The following is a 27,873-nucleotide window of genomic DNA, read 5'->3' as shown; positions in this document are numbered from 1 at the left end:
AGAGAGAGAGAGGTCTTCCATCCACTGGTTCACTCCCCAATTGGCCACAATGGCCGGAGCTGCACAGATCTGGAGCCAGGAGCTTCTTCCAGGTCTCCCACGCAGGTGCAGGGGCCCAAGGACTTGGGCCATCTTCCACTGCTTTCCCAGGCCATAGTAGAGAGCTGGATTGGAAGAGGAGCAGCCGGGACTCGAATTGGCACCCACAAGGGAGGCCAGCACTGCAGGTGGCAGCTTTACCTGCTACGCCACAGAACGGGTCAAGGACTGGCATTTTTAAAAGGCACAATAAAGCCAGTGCCGTGGCTCACTTGGCTAATCCTCCGCCTGCGGCGCTGGTACCAAGGGTTCTAGTCCTGGTCGGGGTGCCGGATTCTGTCCCGGTTGCTCCTCTTCCAGTCCAGCGCTCTCTGCTGTGGCCCGGGAGTGCAGTAGAGGATGGCCCAAGTGCTTGGGCCCTGCACCCGCATGGGAGACCAGGAGAAGCACCTGGCTCCTGGCTTCAGATCGGCACAGCGCACCAGCCGTAGAGGCCATTTGGGGAATGAACCAACGGAAAAGGAAGACCTTTCTCTATGTCTCTCTCTCTAACTCTGCCTGTCAAAAAAAAAAAAAAAGGCACAAAGGCACAATAAAAATTATTCAACAAGCAGTTATAAATGCAAATAAAAAATAGAAAGACTCAGAAAAGGGGCTGGCACTTCAGCACAGGTTGTCATCTGCAATGCCAGCATCCTATAGGGGTGCAAGTTCAAGTCCTAGCTGCTCCACTTCCAATGCAGCTTCCTAGTAGTAATGTGCTCGGGAGAGCAGAGGAAGATGCCCAAGTAAATTGGGCTCCTACCAACCACACTGGAGACCTGATGGAGTCCCAGGCATCTGACTTTGGACTGGCCCAATCCAGGCTGTTACAAGCATTTGGAGAGTTAATCACCATATGCAAGATCTGTCTCTCTGTGTCTCTTCTTCTTTCTCTAAATATGCCTTTCAAATAAATAAAAATTTTCAAAGACTCAGCCAAAAAAAAAAAAAAAAAGGAAGAGGGATACTATGAAGAACTGAATGGAAATTTTATTAGTCAAAAGTCCAATAAGGCCGGCGCCGCGGCTCACTAGGCTAATCCTCCACCTGCGGCGCCGGGACATTGGGTTCTGGTCCCGGTCTGGGCACCGGATTTTGTCCCGGTTGCTCCTCTTCCAGGCCAGCTCTCTGCTGTGGCCTGGGAGTGCAGTGGAGGATGGCCCAAGTGCTTGGGCCCTGCACCCCATGGGAGACCAGGAGAAGCACCTGGCTCCTGGCTTCAGATCAGGGCGGTGCACCAGCCATGCGCGCCAGTCACAGCACATGGGCCACAGCGGCCATTGGAGGGTGAACCAACGGTAAAGGAAGACCTTTCTCTCTGTCTCTCTCACTGTCCACTCTGCCTGTCCAAAAAAAAAAGTCCAATGAACAAAGATTTCAATGGACAGGACAGGAGCAGAATGAAAGAAAGACAAGAATATACCAGTGAACTAGAAAATGTATCAAGCCACCATATACAATTTTGGCATCCCATATCAGAGTGCCTGTTCAAGTTCTGACTGCTCTGCTTCTGATTCAGCTTCCTGTTTGTGGGCCTGGGAAAGCAGCAAAAGATGGTCCAAGTGATTGGGCCCCTGCCACCCACATGGGAGTCCTGGATGCAGTTTCTGTTCCTGGCCTTTGGCCTAGTCCATCCCCAGAGGGTTATGGCCCGTTAGGGAATGAAACAGCAAATAGCGTATCTCTTTCTGTCCCTCTCTCCCTGTATACTCTGCCTTTCAAGTAATTAAAAAAAAAAAAAAATTAGGAACTGCCCAATGAAAACAGAGAGAAAAATGGGAGTGGAGGGGGGGATGAATCTCAAGGACCCTTGGGTCATTAACAAAAATGGAAATGTTAACTTTCACGTTATCAGATTTATAGAAAGTAGAAAACAAAAAGGGTGAGACTGAAAAAATACTCAAACAATAGCTGCGGGCTGGTGTTGTGGTATACCAGGTTAATCCACAGCCTGCAGCACCTACATCCCATATGGGTGCCAGTTTGAGTCCTGTCTGCTCCTTTTTTTTTTTTTTTTTTTTTAATGTGAAAGGCAAAGTTTTTTTAATGTGAGAGGCAGAGGCAGAGAGAGAGTCTTCCATCCGCTGGTTCACTCCCCAGATGGCACACATATGGGAGGTAGGCACTGTAGGTAGCAGCTTTACCTGCTATGCCACAGTGCTGGCCATTTGGGGAGCAAACCAACGGATGGAATCAATCAATCTCTCTCTCTCTCTGCCTTTTCCTGTCTGTAACTCTGCCTTTCAAATAAATAAATAAACCTTAAAAAAAAAAACAAAAGCTAGTAAGTAAATCCAACAAGACTGCAGGATGCACAATAAATACAAAAATAAACTGTTCATATTTCCACATGCTACCAAGATATGTAAACACTAAAGTTAAACAAACAGGGGGGCTCATATTGTAGCACAATAGATTAACCTGCCTCTTACAACACCAGAACCCAGTATCAGAGCACAAGTTCAAGGCCCAGCTCCCCCACTTCAGATCCAGCTCCCTGCCGATGTGCAAGAATTGCCGAGTTATAAGCATTTGGCACAGCAGTGTCATCACCAACTACTCTGTTTCTAATCCAGCCTGGGAGGCAGAAGATGATGGTTCAAGCACTTTGGTCCCTGCCATCCACATAGGAAACCCCAATGGAGCTCTGGGCTCCTGGTTTCAGCCTGTCCAGTCCTGGCTGCTGTGCACATTTTGACAGTGAACCAGCAGATGATCTTTTTTTCTCTCTCTGCCTTTCAAATAAAATGAAAATGAAAAATAAAATCAAGCTCTACAGCTGAAAGAAGTACAAGTAGAAAATATGTAAATGTCATGAATAGAGAATATATAGATATAAAATGAGCCAATGTCATTTGGTCATTAGGTAAACAAATTAAAACTACAAAGAGGTATTACTACATCCTTATCAAAATCACCAATAGAAAAAATAGTGACAATGACACAGCCTGGTAAGGATGTGGAAAACCAAATCACTCACAGGTGGAAATGTACAATGGTACAATCACTCTGACAATTGCTTAAAAACTAGACATGTAATTCAGGAAGAACACAACTGGACATTTATCTCACAGAAAGCGAGACTAGAATAAGGTACATGAATTCAACTGGATTATCTTCAAATCTGAATCTATGTAGAATTTGTAGTCATTTTGTAGTCAAATGAATCTTTCAAAGATTTCCAAAATAACTTCGCATGAACCAGTGAATATTCAAGAGAGCTAAATTTGAAGCCTGTACTAAAACTGAAGCTTCTATTTCACATATAATATTCGTACTTATACTTCTGTCAGCCCTTAACATCTACCCTCTGAATTTTCATGAATTTCTCTTTCACATGGGTAATTATATTACACACACTGGCAAAAGCATACAATAAGATAATACTGGAAAGAAAGAAGCTTTGTAGGCCAGAAGCCGTGGGTTAATACATTCTAAATACTAACAATCAACCGAGAATCTATACCTAGCAAAACCATCCTTCAAAAGTAAAGAAGATATTAAAATACTGCCAAAGAAAAGTTGAGTATGTTTGTAACAACTAAGCCTGCCCTAAAAGAAATTGGTCAAGGAAGTCCTCCAGATGGTAATGAGAATATTGTAGATGGTAAGTGAACTTGTATGAAGTAAAGTATCAATGAAGAGGCAGTGGGAGTCCAAGATGGCTGAACAGGGTATAGCCACACTAACTAAAGCTGCTCTGAGACATAAAAATAACAAAGAAAGGACTATGTTTCCAGGGTCTAATGGAAATTTTCAATGAACAAATTTAAAAAAAAAAAGGGTGAAGACTCCATTGGACAAGAGGACAGAAGTCAAGAAACACCACTGCAGCCAGCCACATCGCACAGTCAGCTTCTGGCTGAGCTGCTTGCCAAGCCACTCATTTTTAGCTCAGAGGGAATTCCATAGTCACCCACTGAATTTTATTTCAACCTGGAGAGCTGACTGGAATCTAAGCAACTGCTGGGTTTGGAGCAGGCAAGCCACCTTGCTATCTCCCCCTCCCCAACCCACACAGAGGGCCATAATTGGCAGCAAAAAGCCAAGCAGTGTGCCTCTGTTTTCCCCTATCAGCATAAGAGAGATAGGGTCTTATGTGGGGCAAAAGGCAGATCCCCTGGACCTTGCAATGGTGTGAATATTGGGGCTTTAGCCTCAGAACTACACTCAAGCACTCTACATGAGCTGGGGGACTCAGGTAAGCTTCTGGGAGTTAACACGAGAAGCAGCCCATAAAAAACTACACTCTCACCCTGAAGAAACTGCTAAATGAAATAATAGTTGAAAATTCCTCAGAAGAGGACGTGGGCATTCAGAAACAAGAAGCTCAAAGAACCCCAAGCAGACTCAATGAAAAAAGGTCTTCTCAAAGGCATACTGTTGTCAAATTGTCAAAAATTAAAGAGAAGGAAAGAGGGGGCCAACGCTGTGCTGTACTGGGCAAAACCTCTGCCTGCAGTGCCAGCATCTCATGTGGGTGCTGGTTCAGCTGCTCCTCTTCCAATCCAGCTCTCTGCTAATGACCTGGGAAAGCACTGGAAGATGGACCAAGTGCTTGGCCCCTGCACATACACAGGAGGAAGCTCCAGGCTCCTGGCTTCAGATTAGGCCATTGCAGCTATTTGGGGAGTAAACCAGCAGATGGAAGACCTTTCCCTCTGTCTCTCTCCTCTGTCTGTCTGCAACTCAATCTCTCAAATAAAGAAAATAAAAGACAAGAAGAGGATCCTAAAGACAGTAAGAGAAAGGCATCATTATATATAAAAGAAAACCAATTAGACTAACATTAGACTTCTCAGTGGAAACCCTCAACAGAGGGTGGGATGATATATTCAAGGTTTTAAAAGAAAAAAACTTCTGGGGTTGGTGCTGTGGCATAGTAGGTTAAGCCTCCACATGCGGTGCCAGCATCCCATATGGATACCGGTTTAAGTCCCCACTACTCTTTTGCTCCAGCTCTCAGCTAATGGCCTCAGAAAGTAGTAGAAGATGGGCCAAGTCCTACAGCTCCTGCAGAAAGACCTAGAAGAAGCTCCTGGATCCTGGCTTCCGAGGAGTCCAGCTTCAGCCATTGCCACCATTTGGGGGTGAACTAGCGGATGGGAAGACCTCTCTGTCTGTAACTATGCCTCTCAAATAATAAATCTTGAAAAAAAGAAAGAAAAAGAAAAAACTTCCAACCTAGAATTTTATATCCAGCAAAACAATCCTTTAAAAGTGAAAGTGAAAAAAAGTGTTTTCCAGATAAGCAGAAACAGAGAATTTACCACCACCAGACCAGCCCAACAAGAAAATCTGAAAGGCATCCTACATTAGAGGTAAACATGAAACAAATGTCACCATCAAATTCACTAAAAGAGCAGGTAGAATCATTACCCAATTAAAATGAAAGGTCTTAGTTCATATTTATCAATACTAACCTTGAATGATAATAAATTAAATTCACCAACCAAAATAATTAGGTTGGCTAAATAGAAAAAAAGCCACAGCCATACAATATGCTGCATACAAGAAACACACTTCGGGGCCAGCGCTGTGGCTCACTTGGTTAGTCTTCCGCCTGCAGCACCGGCTTCCCATATGGGCACTGGGTTCTAGTCCCGGTTGCTCTTTTTCCAATCCAGCTCTCTGCTGTGGCCCAGGAAGGCAGTGGAGAATGGCCCAAGTGCTTGGGCCCCTGCACCCGCATGGGAGACCAGGAAGAAGCACCTGGCACAGCTCCAGCCATTGTGGCCAACTCGGGAGGGAACCAATGGAAGGAAGACGTTTCTCTCTGTCTCTCCCTCTCACTGTATGTAACTCTACCTCTCAAATAAATAAATTTAAAAACTTAAAAAAAAAAAAAAGAAAGAAAGAAACACACTTCACAAAGATACACACAAGGGGCCAGTGCTGTGTAGTAGCAGCTAAAGCCCCAACCTGCAGTGCTAGCATCCCATATGTGTGCTGGTTCAAGTCCTGACTGCTCCACTTCCGATTTCTCTGCTATGACCTGGGAATGCAGTGGAAGGTGGCCCCAGTCCTTGGGCTCATGCACCTGCAGGGCAAACCAAGAAGAAACTCCTGGCTCCTGGCTCTGGATCGGCCCAGCTTCAGCCATTGCAGCCATTTGGGGAGTAAACCAGCAGATGGAAAGTCTGTCTCTTTCTGCCTTTTAAATAAGTAAAATAAATCTTAAACGGAAAAAAAAAAATACCATACACACAAGACTGAAAATGAAGAGTTGGGAAAAGATACACTAAGCAAACAGAAAACAAAAGCGAGTGGAATACCTATCCAGATTTCAGATAAAACAGCCTTTAAATCAAAAACTGTAAGAAAAAGATAGAGCAGGACATATTTTGATAAAAGGTTCAATTCAACAAGATATTCATAAATATATATGCACCCAACACAAGACCATCCAGATATATACAACAAATACCATTAGATCTAGAGAGAGATAAGACTCCAATACAATAGTGGGTGACTTCAAAACTCCACTCTCATCAAAGGACAGGACATCCAGACAGGAAATCACTTAAAGGTATATCAGAATTGAAACATACTATGAAACAAATGGACCTAAAAGATAATTACAAGACATTTCACCCAACAGTTAACAGCATACAAATTCATTGGATTAAGATGGCAGAGTAAGGAGGAAGTTTGCTGTTCTAGTTGGAGAAGACAGTTTTTTTTTTAAGATGTATTTTATTTCTTTGAAAGACAGAGTTACAGAGAGAGGTAGAGACAGAGAGAGATGTCTTCCATCCCCTGGTTCACTCCCTAGTTGGCCACAACGGAAGGAGCTGAGCCGATCTGGAGCCAGTAGCCAGGAGCGCCAGTCCCGAGAAGACAGTTACTAAAAAAATAGAAAGAGTGCAGTCTCAGGGAAGAGTTAGGGAGAAAACAGCAGAGGAAGTGCTATGCAAATTGGAGGAACACAGTGGAACTACGCCGAAGGGCAAAACTCAGGAACCAAGCAGTTGAGAGCCTCTGCACCAGCGCTGGAGAGTGAGGTGAGATCAGAATGCAGCAGCCCAAGCCAATGGCAAAAGAGCTGCAGAGAAAGTATAGAGGGAATCTGGCTTGGAGCCCCGTGGAGGATAGTGCACTTGCCAAACTAGAGAAAAAAAAAAAACAAAGTGGGGGGCACATTTTCTCTTAACTCCAATTCCTCTCAAGCCATTAAAAACAACTGAAGGGAGGGGGTGGCGGGCGCTGTGGCGCAGCGGGTTAAAGCCCTGGCCTAAAGCACTGGCATCCCATATGGGCGCTGGTTCTCGTGCTGGCTGCTCCTCTTCCAATCCAGCTCTCTGCTTTGGCCTGGGAAAGCAGTAGAAGGTAGCCTAAGTCTTTGGCCTTTGCACCCGTGTGGGAGAACCAGAAGAAGCAGATCTGTGCAGCTCCAGCCATTGCGACCAATTGGAGAGTGAACCAATGTATGAAAGACCCCCCTCCCTCTCTCTCTCTCTCTCTCTCTTCTGTGTAACTCTTTCAAATAAATAATCTTTTAAAAAAAAGAGAAAGAAGAAATCCTCCCAAATTCTTTCTATGAAGCCAGCATCACCTTAATTTCTGAACCCAGGAAAGACACAACAGAGAAAGAGAAATACAGACCAGCTTCCCTTATGAACATCAACACAAAAATCCTCAACAAAATTCTGGCCAATCAAATCCAAGAACACATCAGAAAGTTCATTCACCCAGACCAAGTGTGATTTATCCCTGGTATGCAGAGATGGTTCAACATTTGCAAATCAACCAATGTGACACATCACATTAACAAACTGAAGAACAAAAACCATGCGATTATCTCAATAGATGCAGAGAAAGCACTGATAAAATACAACCTTTCATGATGAAAACTCTTAAGCAAATTGGGTATAGACGGAACATTTCTCAATATAATCAAGGCAATTTATGACAAACCCACAGCCAGCATCCTATTGAATGGGGAAAAGTTGGAAGCAATCCTATTAATATTCAGAACTAGACAAGGATGCCTATTATCGCCATTGCTATTCAATATAGTCCTGGAAGTTTTAGCCAGAGCCACTAGGCAAGAAAAAGAAATCAAAGGGATACAAAATGGGGAAGAGGAAGTCAAATTATCCCTATTTGCAGACACTATGATTCTATATATATATAGGGGATCCAAAAGACTCCACTAAGAGACCATTGGAACTCATAGAAGAGTTTGGTAAAGTAGCAGGATATAAAATCAATACACAAAAATCAACAGCTTTTGTATACATAGGCAATGCTATGGCTAAGAAAGAACATCTAAGATCAATCCATTCAAAATAGCTACTAAAAATCAAATACCTTGGAATAAATTTAATCAAGGATGTCAAAGACCTCTATGATAAGAAGAATTATAAAACATTAACAAAAGAAACAGAAGATACAAAAAAAAAAAAAAAGGAAAAACCTTCCATGTTCATGGATTGGGAGAATCAAACTTGTCAAAATGTCCATTCTTCTGAAAGTGATTTACAGATTCAATGCGATACCGATCAGAATACCGAAGATATTCTTCTCAGATATAGAAAAAAATGATGCTAAAATTAATATGGAAATACAGGAGACCTCAAATAGCCAAAGCAATCTTGTACAACAAAAACAATAGCATAGGCATCAAAATACCAGATTTCAAGACATCTACAAGGCAATTATAATCAAAACAGCCTGGTACTGGTACAAAAACAGATGGATAGACCAATGGAACAGAATAGAAATGCCAGAAATCAATCCAAGCATCTACAACCAACTTATATTTGATCAAGGAGCTAAAACAATCCCTGAAGCAAGGACAATCTCTTCAACAAATGGTGTTGGGAAAACTGGACTTCCACATGCAGACGTATGAAGCAAGACCCCTATCTTACACCTCACACAAAAATTCATTCAAAATGGATTAAAGACCTAAATCTATGACTTGATATCACCAAATTATTAGAGAACATTGGGGAAATTATGCAAGATATTGGCACAGGCAAAGAGTTATTGCACAAGACTCCCAAGGCACAGGCAATGAAAGCCAAAATTAGCAAATGGGATTACATCAAATTGAGAAGCTTCTGTATTGCAAAAGAAACAGGAAAGTGACAAGGCAACCTACAGAATGGGAGAAATTATCTGCAAACTATGTAACTGATAAAGGATTAACAACCAGAATATATAAAGAGATCAAGAAACTGCACAACAACAAAACAAACAACTTAGGTAAGAAATGGGCAAAGGACTTAAGCAGGCATTTTTCAAAAGAGAAAATCCAAATGGCCACCAAACACATGAAAATATGTTCAGGATCACTAACCATTGGTGAAATGCAAATCAAAACCACAATGAGGTTCTACCTCACCCCCATTAGAATAGCTTTCGTACAGAAATCAACAAACAACTAATGTTGGCGAGGATGTGTGGGGAAGGTACCCTAATCCACTGTTAGGGGGAATGTAAACTGGTAAAACCACTTTCAAAGACGGTTTGAAGATACCTCAGAAATCTGAATATAGTCCTACCACCTGACCCAGCCATCTCACTCCTAGAAATTTACCCAAGTGAAATGAAATCAGCAAATGAAATCTGCACCCCCATGTTTATTACAGCTCAATTCACAATAGCTAAGACATGGAATCAACCTAAATGCCCATCAACTGAAGACTGGATGAAGAAATTATAGGATATGTACTCTATGGAATACTACACAGTGATGAAAAAAAATGAAATCCAGTCATTTGCAACAAAATTGATGAATCTGGAAAACATCATACTTTAAGAAATAAACCAGTCCCACAGGGACAAATACCATCTGTTCTCCCTGATCTGTGATAACTAATAGAGCACCTAAAAGGAAATCTGTAGAAGTGAAATTGACACTTTGAGAAGCAATGACTTGAACAGCCCTTGTCTTGACTGTCAAGGAACAGTTTGCTTTTTTTTTTTCCTTTCTCTTCTTCATACTATTTGTTGAACTCTTTACTTACATAGAGTTAATCCTATGTGTGTAAAGTCAATTACAAATAGACCTATGTAAAAAATAAGAGTGGGAATAAGAGAGGGAAGAGGAATTTTGTAACTGTAAAGCTGTATAGTTCTGCATACATTCCTATGGACTTAATTCTAAGAGTATAGTTTAAAAACTTGCCATGGAACCCCAAATTCCATTAAGCTGGGTGGTAAAAATGCCATCTTAAGTGTTAAAGAGACCATATTAAGTGTTAAAGTTATTGTATAAATAGGATTAAGTGTTAAAAGGATCATATAAATAAGATCAAATGTCTGGTAATAATAATAGAATTAAAAAGGAAAGAACGTTCCAACATGGGAAGCAGTCGACACAGCAAACACATAAATGACAATCAATTTAAACAGCATTCTGACCTAGAATGAGCCCTTAAAGCATTCTGGTCTGAAAAGCCCATAAGAACATTTCAGGGACGGAAAGCCAAGAAACTGTGACCAAAAAAAAAAAAAAGTCCTACATGAAAGATCCCTGTGAGAGAGACCCCAGTGGAAAGAAGTAGTCATCAAAGAAGGATGTACTTTTCTATGGAGGAGACAGCTTCCATTTTGCGTATGGCCTTGTCTAAATACTGAGGGAGACTGTGCATTCAAAGGCTTCCACAGCCTTGGCAGTTCATGTCTAAGAGCCTCGGGTGATCACTGACGTCACACATAAGAGTGTTAATTATTAAATTAACAACAGGAGTCACTATGCACTTAATTCCCCTTTAGAACTTCTGTACTCAATGAGTTATATTATTAAAATTAACTCTAAGGGTCGGTGCTTTGGTGCAGCAGGTTAAAGCCCTGGCCTGAAGCGCCAGCATCCCATATGGGCGCAGGTTCTAGTCCCAGCTGCTCTTTTTCTGATCCAGCTTTCTGCTGTGGCCTGGGAAAGCAGCAGAAGATGGTCCAAGTTCTTGGGCCCCTGCACCCACGTAGGAAACCCTGAGGAAACTCCTGGCTCCTAGCTTCTGATTGGCATAGCTCCGGCTGTTGTGGCCATCTGGGGAGGGAATCAGCAGATGGAAGACCTCTCTCTCTGTCTCTACCTCTCTCTGTAAATCTGTCTTTCAAATAAATAAAATCAATCTTAAAAAAAAATATTAACTAAAAATTGGGGCCAGCAGTAGGTTAATCCTCTGCCTGCGGCGCTAGCATCACATATGGGTGCCGGTTCTAGTCCCAGCTGCTCCTCTTGGGGGGTGAACCAGTGGAAGGAAGACCTTTCTGTCTCTGCCTCTCACTGTCTGTAACTCTGCCTCTCAAATAAATAAATAAGTAAATAATTTTTTAAAAAAGCTGTAAAACTTGTGTGTGTGTGTTGCTGTGGGGGGGGGCAAACTGCTGAAATCATTACTTGGTATAGAGTTGGTTTTCTGTGTTGGTCTTCTGTGTATAAAACTAATTGAAAAATGAATCTTAATGGAGAATGGGACTGGGCATGGGAGAGGGGGGAGGAAGTAGGGTAGGCGCTGCGGTGGCAGGGCAGGTATGGTGTAAAAAATCACTATCTCCCGGTCAGGGCGCCGGATTCTGTCCCGGTTGCCCCTCTTCCAGGCCAGCCCTCTGCTGTGGCCCGGGAGTGCAGTGGAGGATGGCCCAGGTGCTTGGGCCCTGCACCCCATGGGAGACCAGGAAAAGCACCTGGCTCCTGGCTCCTGCCATCGGATCAGCGCGGTGCGCCGGCCGCAGCGCGCCGGCCGCGGCGGCCATTGGAGGGTGAACCAACGGCAAAGGAAGACCTTTCTCTCTGTCTCTCTCTCTCACTGTCCACTCTGCCTGTAAAAAAAAAAAAAAAAAAAAAAAAAAAAAAAAAAAAATCACTATCTTCCTAAAGCTGTATTTATGAAATTTGTATTCATTAAATAAAAGGTTTCTTTTGGGGGGGGGGGGGACATTGGTTATGCCACAAGAAAAAACAAAAACAAAAACAAAACCCAGAATAATACACATTCTTCTCATCAGAACAGAGGAAACTTTCTATGAAAGACCACATATTGAGCCACAAATCAAATCAAGTCTCAGGAAATTTAAAAAGACTGAAATTATACTCTATCTTCTCAGACCATAAAGGAATAAAACTAGAAATCAACAAGAATGGAACACTCATAAATACTCAGAAATTAAACAACATGCTATTGAATGATAAATGGGTCACTAAAGAAAGTAAAAAGGAAACTAAAATCTTGAAGTAAATAAAAATAAAAACACAACATATCAAAACCTGTGGAATACAGCAAAAGCAGTATTAAGAGGGAAGTTTGGCTGGCGCCACGGCTCAATAGGCTAATCCTCCGCCTGCAGCGCCAGCACACCGGGTTCTAGTCCCGGTTGAGGTGCCGGATTCTGTCCCGGTTGCTCCTCTTCCAGTCCAGCTCTCTGCTGTGGCCTGGGAAGGCAGTGGAGGATGGCCCAAGTGCTTGGGCCCTGCACCCACACGGGAAACCAGGAGAAGCACCTGGCTCCTGGCTTCGGATCAGCGCAGTGCGCCAGCCGCGGCGGCCATTGGAGGGTGAACCAACGGAAAAGGAAAACCTTTCTCTCTGTCTCTCTCTCTCACTGTCCACTCTGCCTTTCAAAAAAAAAAGGGGGGGGGGTAGTTTATAGTACTAGCTTGCATTAAAAAAAGAAAAATGTCTCAAATTAAAGATCCAATGGTACATCTTGAAAACACAGAAAAACAGTAACAAATTAAACCCTGTCTGTACAACAGAAACTGAAATAAGTTAAGGAAGACATAAATAAATGTAAAAGACATTGCATGATCATGAATTAGAAGACTTACTGTTAAGATACTGATACTACTCAAAGTGATCTACAGACTAAATGCATTCTCTTTCAAAACTCCTAAAAATATTTTAGCAGGGGCCACTGTTCTATGTGGCAGATAAAGCCACTACCTGTGACACCAGCATCCCACATGGATGCTAGTTTGTGTCCTAGCTGCTCCACTTCCCATCCAGCTCCCTGCTATTAGAAAAGCAGATGGCCCAAATGTACATTAACAGGAAGCTGCAATCAGAAACGGAGCCAAGACAAAACTCAGATACTTGCATACAGGTTATGGGCATCCAAAGCAGCATGCTTGCCTCTATGTCACAGGCCCAACACTGGATGAACCTTGAAAACACTGTTACGTGAAATAAGCCACAAATAATGGATTAATTCCACTTATGAGTCCGTGAAAATAGGCAAATTCACAGAGATGGAAAACAGAAGTTACCAGGAGCTGAGAAGAGGATAAAATGAGGAATTACTGCTTGATGGGTACAGAATTTCAATATGGAATGATGAAAAAATTCTGGCAATAAACTAGTGATGATTACACAACATTGTGAATGTACGTATGCCACTGAATTGTAATATAAAAATGGTTAAATGGTAAATCTCACATTGCTTATATTTTATAACAATGAAGAAAAAACCTAAATAATTATAGAAATTACCACCATGTTCATGGATTTGAAGACTTAAAACTTGACATCCATTCCTCTCAAACATACAGAATCAATGTAAAGCAAAACAAGACTTTTTCTACAGAAAATGATTCTAAGTATCAGTGTCTCTCAAATGTAAAAAGCTAAGGCACAAGATACTTATAAACAAAATTAAAATATGTAAGGGCTAATTCTACGTGTTATCTCATATCTACATTTATAGCCTTGGTAATTTTAAAATTATCATACTGACAAAAATATAAAGCAAATAAATCAAAAGAACAGAAAATCCATAAACAAATCTATAATACAAACAGATTTATGACACAGTGCTACTGCTGAACTGACAAGAATGTTTATAACAAGATGTTTCTACTAATACATACACACACACACACACACAGTCACTCACACATACATATATTCCCCTATTCCACTCCATATACAAAATAAATCTAGGTGAGTCACACATCTACATGTAAAAACAAAACAAAAAAAAAAAACGCATTTTAGAATATTCAGAAGACATGGATCATTCCAGGAACAAGTTCAAGTTTTATCACTTCAGGGCCAGCGACATGGTGCATTAAGTTAATCCTCCGCCTACGGCGCTGACATCCCATGTGGGCCTGAACCCACATGGGAAACCAGGAAGAAGTACCTGGCTCCTGGCTTCAGATCAGTGCTGCTCTGGCCGTTGTAGCCATTTGGGAAGTGAACCAACGGAAAGAATACCTTTCTCTCTGTCTCTCCCTCTCACTGTCTGTAACTCTACTTCTCAAATAAATAAATAAAATCTTTAAAAAAAAAAAAAGTTTTATCAATTCACACAAAACGCTAGGAAAAAAATAACTGAAAAACTGAAAAATCTGCCTACATTTAAACCAATTTCCATCAAAATCATTAAAGGAATGAAAAGATAAAGCACTAACAAGCAAAAGCCATCTACAAGTCACCTGTGAGAAAATTCTAATCAACTATATAAATACATCACCATCATTAATAGTTAGGGAACTGCAAAGTAAAATCACAACAAGATAATACAATATATTCACCACATCTAAAGTTTAAAAACCTGACATACTGAAGCAGATGTCTAGCACAGTGGGTAAGACTACGCTTGAGATGCCAAACATTACATGTAGGATCTGAGTTCTGGTCCTGCCTTCCCACTAATGAACAACCAGAGAGGGAACAGGTGATAGTTCAGTACCTGGGTTCCCGCCACCCACATCAGAGAATCAGATGGAGTTAGGGCTGCTGGCTTCAAACTGGCACAACCTCAATATTTGGAAAGTAAACCAGCAGATTCAGATTATTTCTCAGTCTCAGTCTCTCTCTCTCTCTCCCCTCCCGCCACCAGAGGAAACAAAAAAAAAAGTTGTTTTTTTTTTTTAAAGAAATATATATCCTAGATTACTGTTTCTAAAACTAAATTGACCACAAAACACAATAAGAAATGTTTTATACTACAACTCCACACATACCACAAGATATGAAAAAAGCACCCTGTGTCTCTCTCTGTTTTATCTCTGTTTTAGTTGCTCAGGGTTGGTGCTGTGGCATAGCGGGTAAAGCCACTGCCTGCGGTGCCAGCATCCCATATGGGCACTGGTTGAAGTCAGAGAAACAGAGACTCGGGGGGAGGGGGAGACCTCTTTCAAGTAGATGAAAAATACTATATATTTTTAAAAATATTGATCTGATGGCCAGCGCTGTGGCCTGGGAAAGCAGGAGAAGATGGCCCAAGTCTTTGGGCCCCTGCACCTGCATGGGAGACCCAGAAGAGGCTCCTGGCTCCTGGCTTCAGATTGGCACAGTTCTGGCTGTTGCAGCCAGTTAGGGAGTGAACCAGCAGATGGAAGACCTCTCCCTCTCTCTCTCTCTCTCTCTCCTCTCTCCTCTCCTATGTAACTCTGACTCTCAAATAAACACATAAATCCTTGGGAAAAAAAAAAAAAAAAAGACTAGTTGCTCACCACTAAACCGATTTTATGACCCTTTTCACAGCATATTCAAAATATGTGAAGAGTAATAAATAACCTAGAAAAATTTTTGCACATTTACAAAAATATTCACAGAAGTAATAGTTTATAATTGCAAAACACTACCAAAATTTATTTCTTAAAATTTATTTTTATTTGAAAGACAGAAACACAGTGAGAGATCTTTTATCTGCTGGTTCACTCTCCAAATGCCCACAACAGCCACAGTGGGCTAGGAAAACAGGAACTCAGGTGCTGCGGAGCAATAGGTTAAGCAGCCATTTGCAACACTGGCATCCCATACGGATGCCAGTTCAAGTCCCAGCTGCTCCACTTCTTAACCAGCACCATGCTAACAGTACTGGAGAAACAGCAGAAGATGGCCCAAGATGGAACCCTGAACCCACGTGGGAGACCTGGATGAAGCTCCTGGCTTCAGCCTGGCTCAGTCCTGGCTGTTGCCGCCACTTGAAGAATGAGCCAGGGGATTCAAGATCGATCGATCTCTCTCTCTCTCTCTCTCTCTCTCTCTCTCCCTCCCTCCCTCCCTCCCTCTGTGATTCTGACTTTCAAATAAATAAATATAGAAGATGGGAACTCAATCAGGGTATTCCCCATGGGTGACAGGGGATCAACTACGTAAACCATCACCTGCTGCCTCCTAGGGGGCTTATCAGCAGAAAACTACAATCAGAAGTGGACCTGGGGCTGCAGCTCACTAGGCTAATCCTCCACCTGCAGTGCCAGCACACCGGGTTCTAGTCCCGGATGGGGTGTCGGATTCTGTCCTGGTCGCTCCTCTTCCAGTCCAGCTCTCTGCTACGGCCCGGGAGTGCAGTGGAGGATGGCCCAAGTACTTGGGCTTCAGATCAGCACGGTGCGCAGTGGCCATTGGGGAGTGAACCAACGGAAAAAGGAAGACCTTTCTCTCTGTCTCTCTCTCTCTCACTGTCCACTCTGCCTGTCAAAAAATAAATTAATTAAAAAAAAGAAGTGGAACTGGGGCAGCACTGCGCCACAGTGGGTAAAGCCACTACATGCACTGCCAGCATCCCATATGGGCGCCGGTTCAAGTCCTGGCTGTTCCACTTCTGATACAGCTCTCTGCTACAGCCTGGGAAGACAGAAGATGGCCCAAATGCTTGGGCCCTTGCACTTGTGTGGGAGACCTGGGAGAAGCTCCTGGCTTCAGACTGGCTCGCAGCCAGTCTGAGAGTGAAACAGAAGATGCAAGACCTCTCTCTCTCTCTCTGCCTCTGCCTCTCTGAAACCCTTTCAAATAAATAAGCAAATCTTAAAAAAAAAAAAAAAAAAAAAGTGGAACTGGGATCCAAACCCAAGCACTCCAAACTGAGATAAGAGCATCTCAGTGTCTTAACCAAATACCTACCCTACACATTACTATTTTAATTGTCCTTCTAATGTGCATACTCACTTTTCTTATAATATAATTTGTTACAACTGAAAAATAAGTTGAGTGGTGAATGGTTTGGTTCAATGGTTGGTTAAGACGTAACTTAGGATGTCCCCATCCCATACTAGTGCCTGGGGTGCAATCCCAACTCCTAGTCCAGCATCAGCTTCCAACTAATGCACACCAAGAAGGCATCAGGTGATGGCCCAGGTACTTGAGTCTCTGCCATCTACATGGGCAGTCCAGATTGAGTTCTGGGCTCCCAACTTCAGTCTAGCCAAGCCCTGGCTGTTGCAGGCATAATGGGGAATGAATCAACAAATGGAATCTTCCATCCACTGGTACACTTCTCAAAGGCTTCAAGGGCCAGGGCTATGGACCAGGAGTCAGAAGTTTCTGGACTTCCCAAATGGTGGCAGGGGCCCAAGGATGTGGGCCATCTTCCCCTGCTTTCCCAGGTACATTGGCAGGGAGCTGAATCAGATGAGCAGTCAGGACTCATGAGCGCTCATATGGTATTCAAGCACTGCAGGTGGCGGCTTATCCACTGTAGCACCAGCCCCAAGAAACACTTTAAAGAGGGAGAATTTTAACTGTGTTATCCTTTTTCATTTTTGAATCATTATTAATAAATCACCTCATAAAAACTATTATGCAAATAATGTTACTGAAATAACCTAGAAAACTTTAAAGCTTAGCTTGTAACAGTGACTAGAGAAGTAGAGAAATTAAATTTAAGATGCGGGGCCGGCGCCCTGGCACAGTAGGTTCATCTTCTGCCTACAGCTCCTGCATCCCATATGGGTTCGAGTCCCGGCTGCTCCTCTTCCAATCCAGCTCTCTGCTATGGCCTGGGAAAGCAGCAGAAGATGGCCCAAGTCCTTGGGCCCCTGCATCCACATGGGAGACCAGGAAGAAGCACCTGGCTCCTGCCTTTGGATCAGCACAGCTCCAGCTGTTGCAGCCATCTGGGGAGTGAACCATCGGATGGAAGACCTCACTCTCTCTGCCTCTCTCTGTAACTCTTTCAAATAAATAAAATAAATCTAAAAAAAAAGGGGGGGGGGGAATAAAAAAGGAAAAAAGAAAAGAAAGTGAACCAGAGGATGGAAGATCTTGGTATCTCTCTTCCTCAATCTCTGGGTGTCTGTGTGTGTGTATGAGAGAGAGAGAGAGAGAAAGAGACAGATTCGTGTGTGTGTGTGTGAGAGAGAGAGAGAGAGAGACAGAGAATAAGAGAGACAGACTCCAGTAAATGAAAAATATTATACATTTTTTAAAATATTGATCTGGGGGCCGGTGCTACTGCATAGCAGATAAAGCCACTGCCTGCAGGTCTGGCTTCCCATATGGGTGCTGGTTCAAGACCCAGCCGCTCCACTTCCAATCCAGCTCTCTGCTAGGGCCTGGGAAAGCAGTGGAAGATGGCCTAAGTCCTTGGATCCCTGCATCAACGTGGGCTCCTGGCTCCTGGCTCCAGGTCGGCGCAGCTCCAGCCATTGCAGACATCTGGGGAGTGAACCAGCAGACGGAAGATCTCGTGTGCTCTCTTCTGCGCACATGCTCGTGCACTCTAACTCTGCCTTTCAAATAAATAAATCTTTAAAAAAATAAACAAACATTGATCTGAAGGCTTGGAAATTTTAATCAGGTGATATTGATGACCAGGGTATCCATAAGTTTGCCTAAAATTCACCTTAGGTTAGATATTCAAAAACAGGCCAGAAAAGCAATCATTTAAATTTTAGAGAAGAAAGTAATGCCAAAAAAAGAATCCAAAAAGTGACACATAAAGACCTGAAAGAAACCAAATTCTCAGAAGTGATAACAGAAAGCTGCAAGATAGACAGCATGTCTTTAGCAAGATGGTTTTAAATACTGACAATAGGTCAAACAGACTCAAAATCATGGGAAAAAATTTTTATTTTGGCCACCAGAAAGTAACAGTAAAATTAATGGAATGGTGGACTTAAGAGCCAAATGTAACAGTTTGAAGGATGAATAAATAAGAATGCATGTTATCCATATATACCTAAAATGTATTTATTTTTATTGATTTATTTCCATTTTATTTAAAAGGCAGAGAAAGATCAAGAGGCACACAAAAAGAAATGTTCCAGGAGCCAGCATTGTGATTAAGTTACCACCTATAATGCTGGCATCCCAGGTGACCAAAATTCAAGTCCTGGTCACTCCACTTCTGATCCAGTTCCCTGCTAAGGTGACTGGAAAAGCAGCAGAAGACAGCCCAAGTGCTAGAGCCCCTGCTCATGGGAACCAGGGATAAAGTCTCAGGCTCCTGGCTTTAGCCTGGCTCAGCCTAGCTGTTGCAGCCATTTGGGGAGTATACTAGCAGATGGAAGCTGGCGTGCGCGCTCACTCGTTCTCGCTCGCTCTCTCTCTCTCTCTCTCCAACTCTGCCATTCAAATCAATAAATAAATAGGGAAGAGATGGCAGAAGGGGGAGGAAGGATGTGAGTTAAAGAAGAAACGGAAGAGATGTTCTACCCACTAGTTCTATCCCCAAATAACTCCAACAGCCAGGACCATGCTGAAGCCAGCAGCCAGGAACTCTATCCAGGGCTCCCGCGTAGGTAGCAGTGACTTAAGCACCTAGGTCATCATCCATGGCCTCCCAGGGTCCAGGGTGCACATTAGCAGGAAGCTGAATCAGAAGTGGAAGCAAACTCAAACCCAGGCACTCCAATATGGGACACAGGCATTCCAAGCAGCAGCTTAGCCTACTGTACCACACAATACCCACCCCCCTAAAATTTTTCTAAAAGGATTTCAGGCAACTTACAATAAAGGACCTGTATTATAAAAATGAAAAATAGAAAATAAACATTAAAATCCGGTATGATAGACTTTTATTGTTCACCTGCTTCATAAGCAGGACCCTCCATTGTGAACAGCACCCACCCCCCTGCATTAGGGAAACTGCTCTTACCCCTGACTCCAACTATGTAGTTCTAGTGAAGGTTGCCATTCATAGCACCCTCCCCAATCCAGCCACAGGGATGATGGGTACATGATCCAAGACAGGCCAATAGAGTCCTTCCCAGGATTCTTCAAGAGAGCCCCTTCTTCTGGTAGAAGGGTCTGGGAAGATGAGAGCCAAGAGCTGCCCGTAGTCATGGTTCCAGCCTCATGGAGTAGAGAGTCTGTAGTATGAGAGAATGAAATCAACACGCAGAGAAACAAGAGATAAGAGGTGAAGTCCTTAACCCAACAGAAGGAAGAAGCTGGAAAAAAACACCCTATTTATAAGATTAATACAGCTGATGTTACTTAAGACTAGATTTATTTCTGGGCTACCTGGTAGACAGGAAAAAAGAAAACCAGAATCTATTTCATAAATATATCAAAAAGGAGGAAATACATCAGGATTTTCAAGAGAGGTAGTTTTCCTGATGCAAAAACATTTTACAAACTTCTTGAACACAGATATGTATTTAAGGCTCACTGAAAGACATGATGGACAATGTCGACGATGAGAGTATTACAGCAAATATATATTTCACATGATGCTGCTATAATGATAAGTTATACCTCAATCATGAAGCACAACTGAGGGACTAGAATATAAGAAGGCTATTGAAGAAGTAGAGATATTAACTATGGTTGTATTCTTCTAGGAAGTTTGCCAGTGAAGGGATAAAGACAAAACAGTGAAAACACACAGGGACAATAGAATCCACATAGATTCAAAAACGTGAGCAGAATGGGAAGATAGAAGATATCACTAGTAATAGACAAAATTAGACCTTGGAAGACGGGCAAGCATCGCAATGCAGCAGGTTAAGCCACTACTTGGGAAGTCTGGACCCCATATCAGAGTACCAATTTCTGGCTACTCTGCTTCTGATCCAGCTCCCTGTTAATGTGCCTGGAAGGCAACAGATAATAGTCCAAGTGCTTGAGCCCCTGCTTCCCATCTGGTAGACTAAAATGGAACTCCTGGTCAAGCCCCAGCTATTGTGACCAATTTAGGAGTGAAACAGCAGATGAAGATCTCTCTCTGTGTCACTGCCTTTCAAATAAATAAATAAATCTTTAAAAGAAAAAGAAATAGGAATAAACAGGAAAAGACCTCATCAGAAGCACAGTTAGTTAATCCCACTTAAAAACTATATCCCCTACAGCAGGTATTTAGCGTAAATGGTTAAGAAATCCACGTCCTAGGGCCAGCTCTGTGGCATAGTGGGTAAAGCTGCTGCCTGCAGCGCTGGCATCCCATAGGGGTGCCAGTTCAAGTCCTGGCAGCTCCACTGCCAATCCAGCTCCCTGGTAACGTGTCTGGGAAAGCAGCAGAAGATGGTTCAAGTCCTTGGGAACCTACAACAATGTGGGAGACCCAGAAGAAACTCCAGGCTCCTGGCTTCAGATGGGCCCAGGGCTGACTGTTGTGGCCATTTGGTAAGTGAAACAGCAGATAGAAGATATCTCTGCCTCTGCCTCTCTGTAAGTCCCCTTTTTAAATAAATAAATCTTTAAAAAGAAATCCATGTCCCACATAAGAATACCTGGGTTCTATTCCTGACTCCATCTTCCCACTAATGCAGACCCTGGGAGGTAGAGCCATGGCTCAAGTAACCATATGGAAGACCCAGACTCTGTTACCAGCTCCTGAATTCAGCTGCAGCTCAGCCCCTGCTGTTGCGGGTGACTAGAGAATGAACCAGTAGGTAGAAGTTCTCTGTCTCTGCCTCTCAAGTAATACAAATAAAAATGTTTAAAAATTTCCTCTCTTTCCTAAAACACCAAACGATAATAATGAGATAAAAGGGAATAAAGCCATAAATACAAAAAAGAACATAAGACAACAGCTGCAAATTTTTGGTAGTTAGAATGGAGTTAATTAGTAAATGACTTAACACACCAGGAAAAGTTGCTGCAATAAGCCCGAAAGCAATGCATCTCATGCAACATAGTACCGGAAACTGCAGGAATGTTAAGTCCAAGGCATTAGGTGGGAGGGTGATAAACATTCACAATGATGACCCGTGGTATCTAGGAAGGGTGTTTTTGGGTGAGGCTAAAACCACAAAGGATCAGATCTAATCTGAAAGCATTCAAAACAATCACCTTCAGAGGCTGGCATATGGTGCCGTGGGTTAAGCGACCACCTGCAACAACAGCATCCCTGTACTAGAGTGCCAGTTCAAATTCCAGCTGCCCCACATAGGATCCACGCTGCTCGCTAATGCACCTAGGAAGGCAGAAGATGGCCCAAGTACTTGGATCCCTGCCCTGCTACCCACATGGGGAAGACATGGATGAAATTCCCAGCTCCTGACTTTGGTCTAGCCCAGCTCCCACTGTTGCTGCCATTTTGGCGGGTAGTGAATTAGCTGAAGGAAGATCTCTGTCTGTGCGTGTATAGGTATGTCTCCCTCTCACTCTGCCTTTCAACTAAATAAATCTATTTAAAAAAAATTTTTTTTTAATTTCTACTACCAGGTAACAGTCTCTCCCCTGTCCTAGAAAACTGTAAAAGTTAATTTTCTAGAAAAGATAACTCCAAGGAAATGAAGACAGAAAAACCAAGAACAGTGTAGTACAGGGGCATCATACTGAAACAGAATTAATCTAATTATATATACTTTATATGCAATTTCAGCACCAACCTGGTTCAAAGAATACTGGTAACAGAGGCTGTCAACCTCAAAGATATGATAGGAGAATTTCTCTATGAATAAACTGAGAACCTAAGCTATATCACCTATGAGGAAGTCAATAAGGCAACAATCCCTGTCCCTCTACACAAAACTTCCAATAAACATTAGTTTATCTTGAATTGAAATCTATGGCCAAAACTCTCCAGATTTAAGCAAATTATCCATTCAAAAAAAAACAAGAACAAACAGTATAAACAAAGAGTCCCAAGGGGCCAGTGCTGAAGCATAGTGGGTTGAGCCCTAGCAGCTCCATTTCCATCCAGCTCCCTGCTGATGTGCTTGGGAAAGCAGCAGAGGATAGCCCAAACACTTGGGTCCCTGCAAACATGTGAAAGACATGGAAGAAGCTCCTGGTGTCTGCCCAGCTCAAGCTCAGTCATTACAACCACGTGGAGAATGAACCAGCAGATAAGATGATCTCACCTGTAATTCTGCTTTTCAAATTAAAAAAAAAAAAAGGACAATAACAACAAAAAAGTACCAGAAGCAGCAGAAAATTGAAACAAAACAAAAATATGATTGATATTATCAGAAAAATAGGAAATAAGAACAGAAAATAAAAAATAAAGATAAGGAACACCCAGTGACCACAAAAGAACACTTAGAAATCAAAAGTGTTGGGGCTGGCACTGTAGCATAGAGCAGGTAAAGTCACCGCCTGCAGTGCCAGCATCCCATATGAGTGCCAGTTCAAGTCCTGTCTGTTCCACAAAAAATGGCCCAAGTCCTTGGGCCCCTGCACCCACACGGGAGACCCGGAAGAAGCTCCTGGCTCCTGGCTTTGGATCGGCCCAGTTCCAGCCGTGGCAGCCATTTGAGAAGCAAACCAGCGAACGGAAGACCCCTCTCTCTCTCTCTCTCTCTCTCTCTCTGCCTCTGGAACTCTGGAACTCTGGAACTCTTACAAATAAATAAATAAATCCCCCTCTAAAAAATAAATCAAAAATATTAGTAAAATTAAAAATTACAAGAGTGGGGAGCAAGCACCAAGGCACAGTAGGTTAAGTCACGGCTTGCAACACTGGCATTCCATATTAGAGAGCCAGTTTCCTGTTAATGCACCTGGGAAGGTGGAGGAAGATGTCCCTGCCACCCACGTAGGAGACCAGTATGGATTTTCCTGGCTCCTGGCTTCAACCTGGCCCAGATCTCACTGTAGCAGTCATTTAGAATAAAACTTACAGAAGACCTGTCACTCTGCTTCTCAAAAAGATAAACAAATATTGAGGTCACTGTTGTGAGGTTAAGCCTCAGCCTGCAGTGCCAGCTTCCCATATGGGTGGGTGCCAGTTCAAGTCCCAGCTACACCACTTCTGATCCAGCTCCTTGCTAATGTGCCAGGGAAAGCAATTGAGGATAACCTAAGTACTTGGGCCCCTGCACCCACATGGAGACCCCCCCATAAAGCTCCTGGCTCCGGGCTCCTGGCTTGGCCTAGCCCAAGCCTGGCCATTTGGGGAATAAACCAGTAGAAGGAAGATCTCTCTCTTGTCTCTCCCTCTCTCACTATAACTCTTACAAATAAACATTTTTTTTTTTTACTTTTTAAAAGATTTATTTATTGCCGGGGCCGCGGCTCACTAGGCTAATCCTCCGCCTGCGGCGCTGGCACACCAGGTTCTAGTTCCGGTTGAGGTGCCGGATTCTGTCCCGGTTGCCCCTCTTCCAGGCCAGCTCTCTGCTGTGGCCCGGGAATGCAGTGGAGGATGGCCCAAGTGCTTGGGCCCTGCAACCCATGGGAGACCAGGAGAAGCACCTGGCTCCTGCCATCGGATCAGCGCGGTGCACCGGCCACAGCGCGCCGGCCACGGCGGCCATTGGAGGGTGAACCAACGGCAAAAGGAAGACCTTTCTCTCTCTCTCTCTCACTGTCCACTCTGCCTGTCAAAAAAAGTTTTATTTATTTATTTGAAAGGCAGAGTTACAGAGAAAGAGTGAGGCAGAAGCAGAGAGAGAGAACTCTTCCATCGGCTGGTTCACTCCCCAAATGGCCCCAATGGCCAGGACTGGGCCAGACTGAAGCCAGGAGCCAGGAGCTTCATCTGGATCTCCTATGTGGGTACAGGGGCCCAAGGGCTTGAGCCATCTTCTACTGCTTTCCTAGGCACATTAGCAGGGAGCTGGATCAGAAGTAGAGCAGTGGACCTGAACCAGTGCCCATATAGGATGCCAGCACTACAGTCAGCAGCTTAACCCGCTGTGCCACAGGGTGGGTCCCTAAATAAATAAATCTTTAAAAAAAAAAAAAAAACTAGGGATAAGCTTTTTGACACCTGCATCCCATATCTGAGCTACTGGGCTCATGGCTCTGCTTCATTTTAAATTCCTGCTTCCTGATAACATGTACCCTGGAAGGAAGCAGAAGGATGGCTCAAGTATTTGGGTTCTTGCCACCTACATAGGAGACCTGGGTGCAGTTCCAGACTCCCAGCTTTGGCTTGCATGAGCACAGATCTGGGTGTTACAGAAAGTTATATAAGCCAATTTTTTTTAAGGTTTATTTATTTAAAAGGCAGAGTTACAGAGAGACAAAGACACTGTCAATTCACTGGTTCACTCCCCAAATGGCTGCAACAGCTAGGGCTGGGCCAAGCCAAAGCCAGGAGCCTACTCTTGACGTAAGTAGAAAATTCAAGCCTATCTTGAGAGAGGGGAAGAGGCTCAAAATCCATTATCTAAAGATAATCCAAGGAATCCAAGCCAAGACACAAATCTAAAAATGCTTCAGGAGCAAAAAAATCCCATTAGGAAACTGTCTGCTGTATCCAACCCCAAGCTCATTTCTCCCTTCTTCTATGCTACACAAATTCTGATATTCATTATTCAGTTCATCAAAGGGCCCAACCTTAAGAACACATTTTGCAGAGTCCCTACAATTATAGACCAGTATTAAGAAAATTAAACCTAAATTCTTCACTGAGGTTTCCAGGAGAACTTGCTTAAGAGTTCAACTAGTGGCTGGCATCGTGGTAAATCCACCAACTATGATGCTGGCATCCCATGTGGGCACCAATTCAAGTCCCAGATACTCTACTTCCAATCCAGTTCCTTGTTGATGTATCTGGGAAGGCAGCAGAAGGTGGCCCAAGTCCTTGGGCCCCTGCACCTATGTGGGAGATCTGGAAGAGGATCCTGGCTCCTGGCTTCAGTTTGGCCCAGCCCTGGCCGTTACGGCCAGCCATTTTGGGGGTGAACCAGCAGATAGAGAATCTGTCTCACTCTCTCTGTGTATAATCTGGCCTCTGAAGTAAATAAATGACTCCTTAACCCCCAAAAAAAGAGAGAGAGAGAGAGTTACACACCGCATCTTAGCCTCCCCCTTTTTTCTGCCTGCAATGGCTGCAGATCCATCTGCCATGCTGTGACCACAGGACATCTCCAAAAAACAATGTGCTAAGTATAATATGATAGGAAGACAGAAAAAGCCTAATCCCTAATGACTTCATAGAGTTGTCACAAAAAGCTTAAAATGCCTTTCTGGGGCAGGGTATATGTAAATATCCCATATTAGAGTGGTAGTTCAAGTTCCAGCTACCCCATTTCCAATCTAGCTTCCTGCTAACGCTTTTTTTTTTTTTTTTTTTTTTTGACAGGCAGAGTGGACAGTGAGACAGAGAGGAAGGTCTTCCTTTTTCTGTTGGTTCAACCCCCAATGGCCACTGTGGCCGGAGCACCGTGCTGATCCGAAGCCAGGAGCCAGGTGCTTCTCCTGGTCTCCCATGGGTTGCAGGGTCCAAGCACTTGGGCCATCCTCCACTGCCTTCCCAGGCCATAGCAGAGAGCTGGACTGGAAGAGGAGCAACGGGGACAGAATCCAGCGCCCCAACCGGGACTAGAACCCGGTGTGCCGGCACCGAGGGAGAGGATTGCCTATTGAGCCGCAGCGCCAGCCGCTAACACATCCTTGAAGGCAGCAAATGATGGTTCAAATATGTGGGACCCTACCCCCCTTTTGAGAGATGCACATGGAGTTCCAGGCTCCTGGTTTTGGTCTGGCCCAGCCCTGGCTGTTGCAGACATACAACAATCCTCGGAAGAAATAGCTCTCCCTCTCTCATTCTCTGTCACTCTGCTTTTCAACTAGATGAAAATTTAATTTAAAAGGGAAAGAAAAAAAAGCCTTCCTAAAAGCCTTGTAAGATTTATTTATTTATTTGAAATGTCACTAGTTCTCTCTCCAAATGGCCACAAGTATCTATATATTATGCCAGCATCAAAGGCAGCAGCTTAATCCTCTGTCCCACAATGCCAGCCCCCTGAACTTTTTTAAAAGAAAAGAATAACCAGGGCCAGCACTGCGGTTCACTTGGTTAACCCTCCGCCTGTGGCGCCAGCATCCCATATGGGCACCAGGTTCTAGTCCCAGTTGCTCCTCTTCCAGTCCAGCTCTCTGCTGTAGCCCGGGAAGGCAGTGGAGGATGGCCCTTGTGCTAGGGCCCCTGCACCCGCATGGGAGACCAGGAAGAAGCACCTGGCTCCTGGCTTCAGATTGGCGTAGCTCCAGCCGCAGCGGCTATTTGGGGGGTGAACCAATGGAAGGAAGACCTTTCTCTCTGTCTCGCTCACTAACTCTATTTGTCAAATAAATAAAAAAAAAAGAAGAAGAATAACCTAGTTATTCATGGGAACCATTATATTCTGGTCTTTGTTACTAACAGCCAAACAATTCTTTTTTAAAAAAGATTTATTTATTTATTTGAAAGAGTTACAGAGAGAAAGAGAGAGACCGAGAGAGATCTTCCATCCACTGATTCACTCCCCTAATGCCCTGATGGCCACAATGGCCAGGGCTGGGCCAGGCCAAAGCCAGGAGCCAGGAGCTTCTTCCATGTTTCCCACTTGGATAACAGGGGCCCAAACACTTGGGCCATCTTCCACTGCTATTCCCAGGCAACCAGCAGAGAGCTGGATCAGAAGTGAAGCAGCTGAGGCCAGTGCTGTGGTTCACTTGGCTAATCCTCTGCCTACGGCGCCAGCACCCCGGGTTCTAGTCCCGATCGGGGCGCCAGGTACTAGTTCGGTTGTTCCTCTTCCAGTCCAGCTCTCTGATGTGGCCCAGGAGGGCAGTGGAGGATGGCACAAGTGCTTGGGTCCCTGCACCCACACGGGAGACCGGAAGGAAAACCCAGCTCCTGGCTTCGGATCGGCATAGCACCGGCCATAGCGGCCATTAGGGGAGTGAATCAATGGAAGGAAGACCTTTCTCTCTGTCTCTCTCTTACTGTCTATAACTCTCTCTGTCTCTCTCTCACTGTGTAACTCTGCCTGTCAAAAAA

At 43.7% G+C, this 27,873-nt stretch overlaps 1 protein-coding gene across 49 annotated transcripts in view; it reads right to left on the bottom strand.

The window, feature by feature from the left end:
• The window catches only part of MLLT10 (MLLT10 histone lysine methyltransferase DOT1L cofactor), a 217,488-nt gene that overhangs the window by 173,011 nt on the left and 16,604 nt on the right, over positions 1–27,873 (bottom strand). Inside the window, exon 1 of one of the 49 annotated variants that reach the window (XM_051820666.2) lies at positions 19,867–20,080. The exons of 47 other annotated variants lie outside the window; for them this stretch is intronic. The gene's annotated coding sequence lies outside the window, so the exon portion shown is untranslated. Of the gene's footprint in view, positions 1–19,866; positions 20,081–27,873 lie in introns of those variants that run through there. One more of the 49 variants, XM_051820652.2, reaches the window with a different exon arrangement.

This window comes from Oryctolagus cuniculus, chromosome 13, assembly GCF_964237555.1.
Source record: "Oryctolagus cuniculus chromosome 13, mOryCun1.1, whole genome shotgun sequence".
Lineage (NCBI taxonomy): Eukaryota > Metazoa > Chordata > Mammalia > Lagomorpha > Leporidae > Oryctolagus > Oryctolagus cuniculus.
Note: the sequence above shows the minus strand (reverse complement) of the source record. Positions and strands in the feature narration are given on the sequence as shown.